Source organism: Dama dama, chromosome 20, assembly GCF_033118175.1.
Source record: "Dama dama isolate Ldn47 chromosome 20, ASM3311817v1, whole genome shotgun sequence".
In the NCBI taxonomy this organism is placed as follows: domain Eukaryota; kingdom Metazoa; phylum Chordata; class Mammalia; order Artiodactyla; family Cervidae; genus Dama; species Dama dama.
Window position 1 is genome coordinate 23,419,919 of NC_083700.1, and position 6,000 is coordinate 23,425,918.

The window sequence follows — 6,000 nt, forward strand, 5'->3', positions numbered from 1 at the left end:
TGGTAGCCTACAGTCCATGGGGTTGCAAAGAGTGACAAAGAGTTGGACATGATGGAGCGACTTGATTTTACTTACTTTCAGGGTCTTAATCATGCAACCAGCTAAAAATCACTCCTTAAAGCTATATTTAACTCATTTTATATATCTACATACATCAAATTATTTCATTTATTGACTCATATTTGTATTAAGTACAAAAATGTCTTTTTTTGCATCATGTGTCATTTCTGTTTTCTGATTTCACACCCAGCATTGAAATTTCTCCTGCTTAATAATTCTTAATGAATGTTTCTGACTCTGTCCTCTGAGCAAACTCTTTTTCTTTAGTATATAATTTACTGCTGGTGACAGTCTGGTGATCTTTGCTTGTATCACTTGGCTAACTTAGTTGTAGAGGTAGGAAAGGAAAGTTTTGCTTTTTAACCTGTTACTTCTGTACTTTTTAGGTCAGGCCTGCGTGCGTGTGTGCATGTGTGTATGCTAAGTCACTTCAGTCGCGTCTGACTCTTTGCGACCCCATGGACCATAGCCCACCAGGCTCCACTGTTCATGGGATTCTCAGGCAAGAATACTGGAGTGGGTTGCCATGCCCTCCTCCAGAGGATCTTCCCAACCCAGGGATCAAACCTGTGCCTCTTATGTCTCCTGCATTGGCAGACAGGTTCTTTATTATTTAGGTCAAGAGCAGGGTATAATAACGTGCAACAAACAAAAACGTTAGGGTAAGTATGAAACTGAGAACCAGGAGTTCCAAATTACCTGTTTATCCTGAAAATAATAAAATCCCAGAATGCCAGAACTGGTAGAGATTTAGAGTCAATCCATCACTAGGTTGGCTGTAATAATATGAACTGTTTATTAAGTAACTTCTATGTGTGGGGAATTCTACGTGCTTTGTATGCATTATTTCATCTAATCTTCACAGTAACACTTGAGAAAGGGATCATTATTCCTAATCGAGCCAGGGTTTTAAGAACATCTCAACAGGCTTGATCAGTGAGGACAGTTAATTAATAGGGATTAATATAAAGCCATTTACCTGGTCTCCAGACGTGGCTGCACAAGTTTGGGATGGGTAAGATTGGACTCCACAGAATTTTGCATGAAATGACATGTGTGTTTTCACTGCGGCTGTAAGTTATTCATAAATAGGCAGTAGAACCACTGCCAGAAAAGCTGTTTTCTTAAGCATAAATACATGGACAGAAGTTTTGTCCACTCTTTTCTCTGCTCATTGTTCTGTGTGGTTGATTCCAGACTCCACAGTTTATGAGAAATTTTGACCAACCAACCTCCAAAGGAGAGATACCGGGTCCTGAAAGACATTTCCTCTGAAGAACACATAAAGGAATAGAGGTTATTTAAACCCCCTTAACATGAAAGCTACTTTGAATCCTTGAAGAGCTATGAGATGCACACAGGAACGGACAATGTGTGGTTCTGAGAACAGCACGAGGTATGATGGATGGCCCTCATAGGGAGACAAATTTCAGCACAAGGTAAGGAAGCACTTTCCAACAACGAGGACTGTACAACAACAGTACGGAGCCTTGTGTGAGGCAGCAGGCTCCCCTGGAAGATAAACTCCTCCTCCCTTTGTCCATGAAGATGAACCACTTACCCTGGAAGTTTGAGGAGGTTCATCCCAGGATGTGGGATTGGGTCCTATGACTTCTCAGATCCTTTCCAATTCTGAGAACTTATTATTCTGGTACCACAGATAGGATTTAGAAAGTTACCATATGAAAGACACTGAATCAGTGCTTTGAAGCACAGAAAATAAGGAATGATTCTTGCATTCAAATTACTTACCACCTAATGGATAAAAAGACAGGTTAAAAAGTAAATTAAAAAATGCATAGTTCCTATTTGCAGGGAAGGAATGGAGATGTAGAGAATGGACTTGTGGACACAGTGGGAGAAGAAGGTTGTTAGGAAAATTGAGAAAGTAGCATTTACATATATATATATATAATCATGTGTAAAATATATATATATTTATATATATATAATAATATATATATATAATCATGTGTAAAATAGATAACTAGTGGGAAGTTGCTATATAACACAAGGAGTCCAGCCTGGTGCTCTGTGATGACCTAGAGGGGTGGGATAGGGTGGAGGGAAGGAAGGCACAAGACGGAGGGGGGTCTATATATAATTATGGCTGATTTGTGTTGTTATATGGCAGAAACCAATACAACACTGTAAAACAATTTTCCTCCAATTAAAAATTAAATTTAAAAATGCATAGTTCAACCCCCTTTTACAGCTGAGGTTAAAGTCAACATCTTTGTAGTTTCATTTATTGATGAAAGAATTGAGATTGAGGGATAGAGTGGATATTGGATTAGGTGTTGCACATAATAGAATGGAGATTCTATTATAGGGTGACCTTAATACTATATTAAAGTGATATTTTGGAGAAGGCAATGGCACCCCACTCCAGTACCCTTGCCTGGAGAATCCCAGGGATGGGGGATCCTGGTGGGCTGCCATCTATGGGGTTGCACAGAGTCGGACACGACTGCAGTGACTTAGCAGCAGCAGCAAAGTGATATTTTATTCAGGGGTTTTAGGGATTCTGTATAACCCTTCCATTTAAATGATTCTGATGGTTATAGACAAAAGATGAAGTAAACCAGAAGAAGTAAAGTAATATTGTGCAATGTCTATAGACTAGTCTCTAAATTCCGGTGGTCTAGGCTGTACTGTTTGGAGAAATTATTTCTCTAAGTGGGTTGGATTTTTTTTTTTTTAATCGCATGGAAACAAAGCAGGCTTTGGGCCCACTCTTTGTAAATACCTTCCTAAAAACCAAACCCTCCTCCCCAATCCTACAACTATAACATGCAACAAGGAAAAGACAAGTACCAGTTGCAGTTTGCATGTAGACTTGACCTCTGCTACCTGCCATGGGTCTTCTCACTCCTGAGCACTAGATCCTGCCATCACGTGGGAAAAGAGGAGGGCTTCCCCTGGAAGGAAACAAAAGGAGAGAAGAGGAAACACCACATTCATGCACATTGAGAATGTTCTCTTTAAGAGCTTTACCTGCTGGTAACTGGCCAATCCAAACCTGGACTCCTCCTTTAAGGGAGAGTCTCCCACTGTATCCCAAGTCATCCTGTGAGAGGGCAGGAGACAGGGAAGTATTGCGTGAAAGAGAGCCCAAGAAGGTCTTGGACTTTATTCTCCTAGAAGTCAACATTGCTGTTTTATATCATGAAGTTAATGACTCCTGTTTCTAAGTTACCTTTGGTGTGTTCATCACACCTTTTTAAAATTAATTTTTATTGGAGTATAGTTGCTTTGCAATGATGTGTTTCTGCCATACAGCAAAGTGAATCAGCCATACGTATACATATATCTCCTTTTTTGGATTTCCTTCCCACTTAGGTCACCATAGAGCATTGAGTAGGGTTTCCTGTGCTATACAGTAGGTTTTCATTAGTTCTCTATTTTATACATAGTATCAATAGTGTATGTACATGAACCCCAATCTCCCAGTTCATCCCACCCTCCTTCCCCCACTTGGCATCCATATGTTTCGTCTCTACATTACAACTTTTTAAGGGCTATGAGCTCTTTGAATAAATGTTAACTAGTGGTATGGCTTAAGACTTGAACATTAGTTGGAATCTCAGAGAATTTTTTGAAATACCTAGACAAGAATTTAATGATTACAAACTATGCAATAAGCATTCTGCATAAACTAATAAGTTACAAAATTTATTATAATAACCCTGTGATTTAAGGATTATTATTAACAAAAGTTTTGTTTTCCATCACACTGAAGTTTCACACAAACATACTTCTGTTCATTCTGCGGCAAACTGAAAAATTTCTGAGAGTGTGGTTCTTAGTAATCTGAGGTGTGCTTGTGTTTCACAGGCTCCTTCAATCTTGTGTCTTCTTTGCCAGCACCCAGCCTTGGGTAATTCCTCATGTAATTCTTCAAGTCCGTTCTCTCTGCTGCCACCCCTAGGCAGCACAAAGAATTTCTGTGAGTAACACACAGCTCAGTTGGTAAAGAATCCGCCTGCAATGCAGGAGACCTGGGTTTAATCCCTGTGTTGGGAAGATTCCCTGGAGAAGGGAAAGGCTACCCACTCTATTCTGGCCTGGAGAATTCCAGTGCAGTCCATGGGGTCACAAAGAGTTGGACACAATTGAGCGACCATCACTGTCATGAAGCCACACTCCCAGGGTTCATTCTGATAGATGCACACTCTCCTGAGTTGGAGTCTCATTGCTATTCATGTAATCACTTTATTCATCACTGTTAACTCCCTGATACATCCCTCTTAGTATCAATTCTATAATTTTCCATACTCCCTTTGACCCAACTCCTCCACAACTTCGTTCTTATGCCCCCACCCCTTCAAATGGATGCTCCCCTGACTTTTCTTTATCATAGAGACTTGATCACCATAGCAACAACTGCTGGCTTTGGTTCATTTCCTCAGAAGCCCCTACTGGCAGAGATAGCTGAATCATGGAACTTTTGCAAGGAGATGCTGGGAACCCTTGGTTCTGGGGGCTGAAATCTCAAAAGGAAAGGAAAGGGAAGTCGCTCAGTCGTGCCTGACTCTTTGCAACCCCATGGACAGTAGCCTGCACCAAGCTCCTCTGTCCATGGGATTTTCTAGGCAAGAAGACCGGAGTGGGTTACCGTTTCCAAAGGCAGCTCTAAATTCAACTAACCAGAAAGAAACAGATCCAGAAGGACAAAGGGAGCACAAAAGGGAGTCTAGAAATAGCCATCTCTTGTCCTGCCAACTTCTTGAGGAAAGTCATAGGTTCTGTGAAAAAATAAGGGTACAGGTGAAATTTGAGAGCCTAATATCAAAAGACATTATGCCTTGTTTCTTGCATTGCTTTGAATGCATTAAAAGTATGAACTTTAAGAAAGAAAATGAATATCTGACACTGTTTATCCCTTAACTATAATTTCAAAATAGACTTACAGAGTTAAAAGATGGAGTGATAGTTTAAGCCTATTTAGCAAACATTTGTTGTGGTCCTCTTTAAATAATGAAAAAGAATGAATATGACATAGAATCTGTCCTAGTGGGAGATACATACAGCTAGGGGAAAATAAAAAAGTTTCCAATTAGACTTAAGTCAGTTCTTACAGGGGCATTTCTGTCACAAAGCACAAGCGTACATGGAATCTCCATGAATTTGGGGAATGTTGTCCAATAAAGAAAGCATTTAGCCTTTATTGCACATCCAAGTTACCAAGGCAGTTCATTCTCTTTTGATTTAGTTCACCATGAGACAGTAGCTTCCTTATAGGGGACTCATAAGTCACAGTTCTTGGGTTTTTGAGTTTTCCCTTTCCTTCACACCCTTATCCTTACTTCTATAGCAGCTGAGAAAGAAGCACTCTCTTGGCCAAATTTTGAGGACAAGTTTAGGCTGTACAACAAAGCACTACAGTAAAATAGAGTCACACTGGACCTGCATAAGAACAAAGTACAGTGAAAACACAAGACAGGGGCAATTTATGTTGTCCTGTGGACTTGAGAGAGGAAGGGCTGGCAAAAGCTTCATGAAAGAGAAAATATTTGAGCTGTATTTTGTCCTCCTCTTTTATTCCTAGGTGATATTTTAAATCATATTCTCTTTTGGGGGAGATTTTTTTAATTTATTTTAATTGGAGGCTAATACAATATTGTGGTGGTTTTTGCCACACATTGAAATGAATGGGCCACGGGTGTACATGTGTCCCCCGTCCTGAACCCCCTCCACCTCCCTCCTCATCCCATCCCTCTGGGTTGTCCCACGGCACCGGCTTTGAGTGCCCTGCTTCATGCATTGAAGTTGGACTGGTCATCTAATTCACATATGGCAATATACATGTTTCAATGCTATTCTCTCAAATCATCCCACCCTCGCCTTCTCCCACAGAGTCCAAAAGTCTGTTCTTTACATCTGTGTCTCTTTTGCTGTCTTGCATATAGGGTCGTTGTTACCATCTTTCTAAATTCT

General features: G+C 40.3%; 1 pseudogene; it reads right to left on the reverse strand.

Moving 5' to 3' along the window:
* LOC133074500 (olfactory receptor 5V1-like) overlaps positions 1-3,129 on the reverse strand; it is an 88,262-nt pseudogene extending 85,133 nt beyond the window's left edge.
* Positions 3,130-6,000: the final 2,871 nt, after the last annotated feature.